This window comes from Neodiprion virginianus, chromosome 7 (genome assembly GCF_021901495.1).
Source record: "Neodiprion virginianus isolate iyNeoVirg1 chromosome 7, iyNeoVirg1.1, whole genome shotgun sequence".
Taxonomy (NCBI): domain Eukaryota; kingdom Metazoa; phylum Arthropoda; class Insecta; order Hymenoptera; family Diprionidae; genus Neodiprion; species Neodiprion virginianus.
The window spans coordinates 23,270,553-23,281,520 of NC_060883.1; the positions used below are offsets into that span (position 1 = coordinate 23,270,553).

The following is a 10,968-nucleotide window of genomic DNA, read 5'->3' on the forward strand; positions in this document are numbered from 1 at the left end:
TTTTTCTTTTTCTTTGTTTCTTTTTCTTTTTTTTTTTTTTTTTCTTCCATATAGCGATTCGGCAATTTTTACCGTTTTACTTGATTCTGGAATTTACGATGAATGTTTATCAGAAGTGGAATTAGTGGAAAATATGCGCGCGTGAGAGGCCGCCCGAGGCTGAAATTAACAAGCAATAATTGACAGCGACAAACGTTTTAATGTCTTCATTCGAACGGGGTAATGAAGCGTGAAGATGAAAATTTTTCAAAATATCTTTTAAATCATCTCAGATACTTTAAAATAGAATTATGAGAATAAAAGTGAACCTTTTTTTTTTTTATTTATCTCCCTATTTCCAAAAAAAAGCTTACCACTTTTGGCTGCCAATTCTGGCTGCTCTAGCTTCAGCTTCCTCATGCGAGATGCGGATTATCGTTTGTTATATCGTCGTTTCGGTTTATAAACGTTGTTCCCGCGCAAATTGCTGCCGCGGCAATAATATTTTCAGGATTTCCACACTTGGCCAGGGAATTTTGGAAACCCTGGAAATATTGTCATGGAATTCTGAATATCTGAAATAGTTGGGCAAATGTCGGGGGTGTTTGCTGCTGAAAGACAGGGAATCGTTTACTGTGTATTTTTTTATTTAATTTTTTCTTTCCGTTCATACAAACACGTTCCACAAATTATTTTTCAAGAATTTAGATAAATTAGGTCTAACTTACAGATTTTTTTTCAAGCTATGGAATATTCTTAAATATAATGCCTTACGAATGATTGTGAGCATCGGTTGAATGATGGGGCGAAAAAAAAAAAAAAAATGAAAATGCGTATATTTTTATCAATTTGCTGTAACCAATTGATTAATTTTTCCGATCCGGTTAGGGAGAAGATTATAAAATTATTGTCAGGAAAAGTCCGGGGAATTTTGGAATGGAGATTTAGCGGGCGAGCAGCCAGCCTATGCTTTACTACGTCGGTAATGAAACTGCCACTCTTACCATATAAGTATTATAACCTCTACTCGTATATATGGACAAACTTACGACGTTTACATTAATACCGCATACCTACCTGTTCAATGGTTTCGATTGCTCTCACGTTGTTACGGTGCATCGGCGCGTGTATAAAAAGAATTAAAAAATTAAAAGATGATAAAGAAAAGAAAAAAAAAGGGGGGGGGCGGGGGGAACCATATCTACGGTGTTTGTACGACGCATGTACAACCTATTGTACGCACACGTAGGTATTTACTACGTGTATTACCGTACGTTTCGGCTTGAAAACCCATTGCAGGCGGTATCGATGTTGGGCGTGAGACGAAACCTACACCTGCAGGTCACCTTTATTGCGGCTGCTCTTACGCGTGGTTACAACGTATACGGACACACACGCACACACACACACACACGTGTATACATAGGTGTATGTAGTTGTGTCATTTAATGTATGCATGTATTTGTACGACAGTTTTGTGTAATAACATCGAGACGCGATTCCTTTTCGCTAATTCTCATCCTCATTCTCTTTGTTACATATACATGCGCGTGTGTGTGTGTGTGTGTGTGTACGCGTACGTATAACGCACGCTCTTCACCTTCGTCTTCTTAATCGCAATCTTCTCGCAATGCGTATTACACGTATGAGAGGCACGTGAGTTTGGATATTATTTTCACTCGGCGGTATAGTTTTATACACGAAGAGTAGTATTGGTGGTAGTAGTGGTAGTGGTATAGCGAAGTAGGAGGAGGAGGAGGAGGATCGAATGCAGCGACCGAGAAAGAGCAGTCACCGTCGCTCCTTGGGCGTATTATCATCATTATCGCATGTATATACGTACAGGAAAGATGCACGTATATGTATATATATGAATGCAATGTGTGCAATGCGACAACACAACGTATTATACCATACGTGCATACGTATGCAATATACATACCGCGAATATATTTATACAACAAACAGAGAGGCATAATCCGCTCGCGTAGTACTACACGAATCCAAACACCTGCGAGTATCATACATACGTGCGTGTGTGTGTGTGTGTGTGTACGTATGTGTATGTATATCATGTATGTCCACACATGTCATCATCTTCATCTCTATATGCGCGTACACGTCGAGAGACGAGGAATAAGGTGTATCGTTGGTAATACCTACATCCGTATTAAATAGGTGTGTGTCTGTGTGTGTGTGTGTTTTGTGTGCATGGATGTGTACATATATATATGTATATATATATATACACATATATCGCGTATCGCGGAGAAGCGGCAACTCCGTTTTAAATTATCGACCCTCCGCGTCTCTCGTTCCCGCTACTTTTGTCCTCCTCTGGAGTAGTCGCGCTGCTTCGGCGTGTATCCTAACCCCCCCCCCCCCTCCCTTCTCGCTTTATCCTTCTCCTTCTCCATGTTCGTTCGGATTGCTCTCATTGAGCCGGCTCTTCTCGCTTCGAACGCGCAGCAGCAGCAGCAGCAGCAGCAGCGGTGAGAGAAGTCGGGCCGCCGAGTGTGTAGAGGAGGAAAGAAGATCGCTACGGAGGAAGGGGGGGGGGGGGGGAGTGGCGTGGTACGCTACGTGTGCACCACTGGTTGCGCCCCCCCCCCCTATTTCTCTCTCTCTCTCTCTCTCTCTCTCTCTCCACCCTCTACTCGCAATAGTTTTACTTCCCGCCGGTTTCCCTACGTCGCGTCTCTCTCTCTCTCTCTCTTCTCTCCTCTTCTCTTCTCTTCTCTTCTCTCTTTCTTTCTCGTCTCTCCGTCGCTGCCGCGCTCCGCGCCCGTTTTCCTTGCCTGCCTCGTATATACCTCGTCGCAGGCCGCGTCGCTCCTCACTCCTCGTAGCAGTGGTAGTAATAGTAGTAGTAGTAGTAGTAGTAGTAGTAGTAGTAGTAGTAGCAGTAGCAGCGTGTAGTGTTAGGGCACGTGGTGAATGAAGCCGTTGCCCTCGTCGCTCACCCCGCGTCTACATCCTCTCGACATGCGACGACGCGTATTAAACGCGTGCTTGTGTGTACGAATGTACGTACGCGTGTGCGTATCTCTCTCTCCCTCTTTCTTTCTTTCTTTCTTTCTCTTTGCACGCGCGCGCCTACGATCACCGTCACAATCGTCGAGAACGCTTCTCTCTTTACTTCATTTTCTTTCGCTACGCATGCGAGCGGACACGCACGTATGTACATGCATGCATGCATACATACATACATGCATGCGTAGGCAAACGGCTCATACCTGCGTATAATATACGCACACACACTCGGGGCGGTCGGCGGTGATGCGGCGTTGTGGCGAGTTTGTTGTAACCGCGTGCAGTTACGCGTTGTGTGCATGGATACACGTATTTATACGTATAATGTATATTTATGCCGGAGGGGGCATCTTCGTTTCGTTTCGTTTCGTTTCGTTTCCTTCCTTTGGCAGGTGTTGATTAGTTTTTATTATTATTATAACTATTATCTATAACAACATCCTCTCCCGCCCATTTCTCAAAACATATTCAATATACAGGGTATTTCATAAAAAGTTTTTGTAAATACATATTTCATTACAACGGATATTTGTTATCGTGCAGGTTATGATTTTCTTTTCTTTTTTTTTTTTTTTCTTTTTCTTTTTTCCTCGAGTAGATTGGAGTTCTCAATTCTCTGGATGGTTGAAATTAGATTTGAAATTCTAAAAGAGTCAAGAGCGTATGTTGTTAATGAGGTTAATTTGTAACAGGATACGTAATCGTTGCGTTTGGCATACTCTGATAGTTTTTGTTTCGTTTGTCCTGTCGAGATAAAAAAGGGATATGAAAAAAAAAACATGAAAAAACAATCTCTAGCCTGACATGCCATGTTATATTTTCCTTCAGACTTGTCCCTCTCGGAGAGAGTCTTAAGCATATTTTGGGGTATCTATTATCATCTGGAACTTGAAAAAATATTTTCCACAAAATTTAAGGTTATCTTATGTGCGTGCGTGTATATATATGTAAGATTAGATCGAATTTGAAATTTTTGCCCGCCATGTTGGATTCGATATTTAAAATTTTTCAAATCTGATTTCAGATCCGTTAATAGCGGGGCTAGAAACTTGTAATTTGTGTAAAACGTGTACACGTTTAGATGGGGATAAAATTCTCGGAAATGAATTATTACTTCAATTTTCACGATTTATTTCAATAATTTTCTTCCCAACGTTAATAATTTGCGTTGTATCGCATTGTAAACCTGTTTCATTGTTAGTACGATATCAGAAATCGCGAAAAAAAAAAACGACAAAGAAATGCGTTTTCAAAGTTGTCTAGATATAGGAAAAAAAGAAATGAAAAATTTATATAAAATAGGTGGTAGGAATACTTATATACCGGTATGACTCAAAGGGTTAAATCATCATCCACGATAGAAGAGGAGTACGTTACGGACGGCAAAGAAGCCACATATGCCTTGGCGATCCGTCCAGGGATCTTTGATCTCTTGGTTATGAGTCGCGTTCGTGCCTGTAATAATACCTACATGTGTAACAATTGTAACCAATGATTCTCAGAACGCCCGGAATGTCATTTGATCAACAACTCGATTGGATGGATAATTCATTTATTATTACCGCTTGTAATACGACCCTCCGTATTTAACATCTCGTCGCACGTGTGATCTACAACATATACGTACCTATAATTCTATGACGCTGACAAATTTCACACATTCTTTGTATTTACGTGCGTGCAAATTTTTTTTTTTTTTCATCAATTTTCGTAATTGTTTATCGATTATTATTATTAAATAAAAACTTCTCTCTCTCTCTCTCTCTCTCTCTGTCTCTCTCTAGATTCCCGCTAGTGTTTTCAAACTATAATTCATGCAATCGCGTACGTATATTGGTGTGTGATGTCACGGCTCACGTACGCGCATGTTGTTTGAAAATGTCACTGAAAACGCGATTAGATTATAAATACGTAGGTAATAGGTGGTAGGTATGCGTACACACGCACACACGCACACACACACATGTATGCATATGTTTACGCATGCGTACCGTACACCCTACGTCACAGGCAACAGTCCACGTGGAGTTACACGGCGTAGTTGAAAATTGGTGGAAAATTTTTATCCATCGTTGTTGCACGCACATATGTTACATACATGTACATTGTACATGCATAACGATGCGAAAGAAATTCGTCATTTTTTACACGCACGCGCAGTTAACGAGGAAACGAGGCATATTGGTAGTAATAAGAATAACAACGACAACAACAACGACAACAATAGTAATAACAACAATCGTGATTTACGTATATTTCGATCGGCGCACGTAATAATTGTTCTCGCAAAACCCGCGCGCGACGAATAAAACGTTAATTGTTATTCAATCAGAAATTGTTATTCATTCAGAAATTGTCCGCTCAATCGACGATCAATAAGCCAATAAAATTTCGCTTCTATCGTCGCGTGGTATTTTCATCTACATACATTATATATATATATACACATACACACGCACACACACGCACAGATACGTATAGATTTATTTTAGGGTGTTTCAGGTTAAAATAATTTGGTATTTTCGACCGGTGGCACCTTCTAAAAAGTTTGTTTATACTTTTTAAAAAAGATGATAGCGTTCCACGTTACGTGGAGGATCGGGTTCATTTCATTGTTCACTTTTTTTATTTGCTAAATTTTTTACAAAATTTTTACGAAGAAACGCGTTGCAGCTCTTCGATTATCGTTTCTTTCCTGACGTTCGTATTCGACCCAGAGATCACGATCCACAACACAACGATACGTCAAACGGGAATCTTTATTCTCTTGGATCAAAAGTTCACGTTGAATTATAACCATTTTATGAGATTGTATTAACAATGAAAAAATCGTGAATCGATGTTGAGAAAATGAAGGAAAAAAATTTTATTCGCAATTTTTCATAAATTGAAAAAAAAAAAAATATATATATATATCATGTAAAGTGGAACGCTCGTATTTTCACAGAATCTTTCTTTCGATCCAAACGAAACTTATCAGGGTGTTTAATGGTGGAAAATCGCTAATTTTTTCTATTCCCAAACACCCTACCACGTGTATAGAGTAATAAACCAAATATGGAATAATGTATTTTTATCCAAAAGTAGCGAATAAACTGAAATGAAATATATCACAACCTACTGCACATCATCGATGTGTCATCGAAATAAATCATCCATCATTCACGCGGCTGTCGTCAGCGTTCGCAGCCTTGACTAATTTTCTAATAACAAGTCTCTCGACTTATCGTCTTTAATCTGATTTTTCAACGCGATTAGGCCTGTGACACACACGCGCACGCACGCGTATGTGTGTGTTAGTTTCTGACACACTTATACGCGCGTTATGTTACGCAGCGGGTCAAATCTATCGTGTAAAATATTAATAAACTATTTCCACGCACGTGTATTAATATTCCTTTTACAGGTATAACGGAATATCCGTTATATAATTATTGTTTTACTATACTCGAAACATTCAAGCCTCGGTCACACGCGTCATCGCGTGTCGATAACCTGGAACGCCTGAAATATACAATAATAATAACAATAACAACAATAATAATCGATTCGACCGATGACGTATCCCACAAATTGTCTCACATGCGAATGTATGTTTTTGCGTATAGGTACGTACGTCACACGTGTATGAAAAACGGTTCTCGGTAATTACATGACGATCGTATGATGTACGTATAATGTAATTCACAATGCACCCGATGATGAACGCGTGCTATCAAATTCCTCTTAATTATAAACGATCATCGATATAATTTATCGACGAATTACGAGCTTGCGATATGTATGTCGTATGTGTATATATATATATACGGCATACACGCTTCTTCTTGCCTAATTAATTCGAAAGTGTAAAAAAAAAAAAAAAAAAAAAAAATAAAAATAAAATCAACGAACTAAAAAACGTTTTGATAAAATCGTTATTCGTTCATCCGTGGCGTTATAGCAACACATATGTATATGTATTATTTGTTTCTTTCTTCATATATATGCATATAAGTGTACATCAATTAGGCAACAGGAAGTAGCAGAGAAATCCATATCGTTTACCCGTGGCATTGTTATAACGTAAGTATACATGTATAAATATTATAATAACGCCGTGGGTAAACGATAACGATTTTTCTACTACTTCCCGTTGCCTAATTGATATATACTTATATGCATGTATGTGTATGTATATGAAGGAAAAACCGAATGAAATATATATGATGATGATGATATTTCTTTACCACGGTCTGGGACTACCGCATATCAGAGGTTTCCGGTTCGACGTTCCGGTAAAATAGCGGGTGAAAAACCGCAAAAAGATTATATATATATATATACATATATAGTACGGCGGAATTCCATCCGAACTCAATAAACTTCTGATAAACCGTTGACGGTTTTGATTTTATTTTTCAAAAGTAAAAGTAAATAATAGATCAATGTTTAAGGCACGATTATAAGGAAACGGATCGATCTACGTCAATTTAGTTGGAGAGCTTTTTTTGTAGGAAATTTAATTTCCTACAAATATATGGATTGATAAAATTTTTTATATTGATAATTGACGGATTTTGGGTAAAAAAAGTGCGGTAAATGTTGAAAAATCAATAGCTGTAACGATACACCCCTCAATATTGATATCAAGGGCTCAAACTTGAAGGATAATTTTTCATTTGTCGTCAGGAACAATGTTTTTACGGTGCCGTTAAAAAAAAAAAAAATTTCCTTGTTAATTAATTCTCGACGTCTGTAATCATTGATTGTAATTTCCGCTGCTCCCGCGTCTTTGTCGTTTCGTTCGCTTATCGAGCACCTTCCTCCTCCCCCTCCTCCCAGAATCGAACTTTGAAAGCGCGTAACGCACGCCGCAGCCATCAGTCGAGGATCAACCCTCGCCGGGGTTGGATCCGATCGTATTTGGAACTTTTTCCCTCCTTTTATCTCCTCTTGTTTGTTCGATTCGTTTCGCGTGTCGTTTGTTTAAATAAAAAAAAAAAATAAAAATAAAAATAAACAAAATAACGAACTATCTGTAAACAAGTTCAGTGCAGAGTTAGTTTATCGTCGTCGTCGTCGTTGTTGTTGTTGTTGTTGTTGTTGTTGTTGTTGTTGGTATTATTATTATTATTATTATTCCACGCGGTATTGACTCCTATGTAACAATCTTCTTGCGGTAAAAAACGGGATTGTAATATCTGATGGAAAAACATACCGTTGCGGTATAATTTATAAGGTAAACCGAGGCGCGAGTTGATAAAATATTGTTACAAGGTATTACAGGATGGATGAATGGAGATGTGGAGAGAAAATGTGAGATTCTTTTTTTTTTCTTTTTCTTTTTTTTGTTTTTTCATATTTTCATCGTTACTCTTGTTCCTCCCCCTTAAATTATATCCAGGGTTTTTCGTATATCGCGCGATCGAAGATCCGTAAAGATAGAGGGAAAAAAGATATAGAAAGAATGAAAGAAAGAAAGAAAATACGCAGCAAACGGAAGTTAGAACGTAACGTAAGCAAAATCTACGACGAACGTTTTGTGGTGAAGTTAACCTAGCGTAAAACTATTCATTCGACCGACTTAAAAGCGAGTATATCGGAGTACGCGATTGTATAGTTTGTCCCCTTATCATTGTACTTCGAACAATAACAACAATAATAATTATTGTATTTAAACCGATATCGTACGATGACGGCAGTTGTATTTGACCACCGAACAATGTGTTCTTAAACATATACCGCCTGTATTGTAACATGTTCGTTGACTTTTTTTTCTCGTCCCTGATTATCCTTTTTGTTTCCCGCAATCGCACAGCGATGGATAACAATTATCGTATGTCAATGAATAATACGCGTCGTATCGGATGATACAGAAATAATTTTGACAATGGTTATGAAGATGAAAGAACGAAAGAAAAGAAAAAAAGAAAAATGTACGAAAAAACCAATCGAGTTAAAGAAAACACAAAAAAATTATCTTACTATGGTTAAAATTCCGAGAGACCTAAATTTCGAATTATTCGGCGCCGAAATTTGAGGTGAAGATGTCAAACTTTGACGAAACATCAAAGTTTCGATTGGTCCGAAACCGAGGTTCAAAGTTCCGAACTTTTTTTTAATTCCGACAAGTCAAACGTTACGAAAGTGCGAAAATGAGAAAATTGAAAAATCTGAAACATCGATATTCCGAGTGATCCAAGATTTTCAGTTTCGTAAATTTTTGCCTTGGTAAAATTCCACCACTTTGATGGTTTTTTGTATCGAATTTTCGATATTTTCCGATTTTCGAATTTTCTCATTTTTTACACCCACTCGTCGAGTAAATACTTCATTTTTCCAAATTCCCGTTCTATCGGAACTTTTCTTCGTCGTGACTTGAAATTTTGTCATCTAGGATTTCGTAACATTGAGCCGTCGGCTTTCCGACCATACGAAACTTTGTTGTTTCTCCAAAGTTTGTTCTCTTTACTTCGAGTTTCGCCACCAAATAATTCGGTATTTTACAGGCTTTCGGAAGTTGAACTCCTCCCCGTTATAATAAACCTCTCGTTTCGTTAATATCAATTTATATTACATTCTGCTCTTCCTCCTATTTCCCTTCTTCTTTTTCCCATTATTATTCTTACGTAAGTCTCCCACGACGCGATGCGCATTATCTATCTTCGATGAATATATTTTTCGCACCCTATGGTTTTTTTTTTTTCATTTTTTCTTTTTTTTTTTACCTTTCCCATTTCTTTCTCTGCGCATTTTTTTTTTTTTATCGCAGGCTCCCCCGCCATACGCTGCGGATGGCTAAATCTCAGCGAACATAAATACAATTATACGTATAACATGTATAATAATATAATAATATGCGCGCCAAAAAAAAAAACACACGCCACGGTTGTTTATTCTTGAATAATAACACTCCGGAATCTTTTATTATTCTCTGCGTCTGACAATGAAACGTTATTTTTTGTGCGGGTATTTTGTCTTATGTCTCTTCCTCTTCTCTCCTCTCCCCTCCTCTTTTGTCACTTTATTTAATTTTATTTACTAAATTATTTTTTTTATAAAAATAATTTATATATATATATATATTATACATATTACGTGTTATAACACTGAATTGAAATTGTGTGATGCGTTTGATAATAGAATTTTTTTCCTTTTTTCGCAAATATGGTTATAAAATTATAATCAAAGTGTAAATATCTTGTTTTGTTTGTTTCAAATTACAGAAAACTGAGCCAGTGATCGCTAAAGTGGGGGGATTGTGAAGAAGGAAAGAGGAGCAAGAAGAAGAAGATAATTAAATAAAATAAAATAGAAGAAAATCGAGCAGCGGAGGCAGAAATAAAGTGAATTAAATGAACAATTAATTAAACGTTGAAGGAAAAATTAACTGTCAATTTCCATCATCATCGTCTTCTGCTTCTTTGTCGTCGTAGTTGTGTTTTCTTGGTCCGACCGTGTCTGACTCTTTTTCTTCGTTTTATGTGTGCGTGTGCGTGTGTGTGTGAGAGAGAGAGGGAGAGAGAGAAGAATTAACATCGCTTTTTGGAATTAAATTACATACCGTCACATGACGCGTGTCGTCCGTAAACATAACAATGTGAAAGTTATTGAACCAAAGTTGACGTTAGTAAGTGTATAACAAATAACGATTAACAACGATTCGAAGAATAATTCGATAAAAACTGTTGTATAAAAAAGAATCACCTCGGAATAAGGGTTGTAAGAGACGAGATAAAGGGGTTGGGATGGTGTACGTGTGTAAAACGACGATATTGTGAGAGAAGGAAAAAAGAAAAAAAAAAAAGATGCTGAAAACTATCGATGACATTGTACGTGTATGCGGTGTAAAGAAATTGAATAAAAGAAGAAAGAAATGACGAGAGGAGGTGGTGGTGAAGGAGGAGGTGGAGTTGGAGAAAGGTAAAGAGGAAATGATTATTATAAATTGATATTCGATATTTTGATCGGCAA

The 10,968-nt window shown here is 37.6% G+C and overlaps 1 protein-coding gene across 10 annotated transcripts in view; it reads left to right on the forward strand.

The window, feature by feature from the left end:
- The window catches only part of LOC124309274 (lysophosphatidylserine lipase ABHD12), a 27,642-nt gene extending 16,770 nt beyond the window's left edge, over positions 1–10,872 (forward strand). For all 10 annotated transcript variants that reach the window (XM_046772749.1, XM_046772752.1, XM_046772750.1 and 7 more), the window contains one exon: positions 10,221–10,872. The gene's annotated coding sequence lies outside the window, so the exon portion shown is untranslated. The remainder of the gene's footprint in view (positions 1–10,220) is intronic.
- Positions 10,873–10,968: the final 96 nt, after the last annotated feature.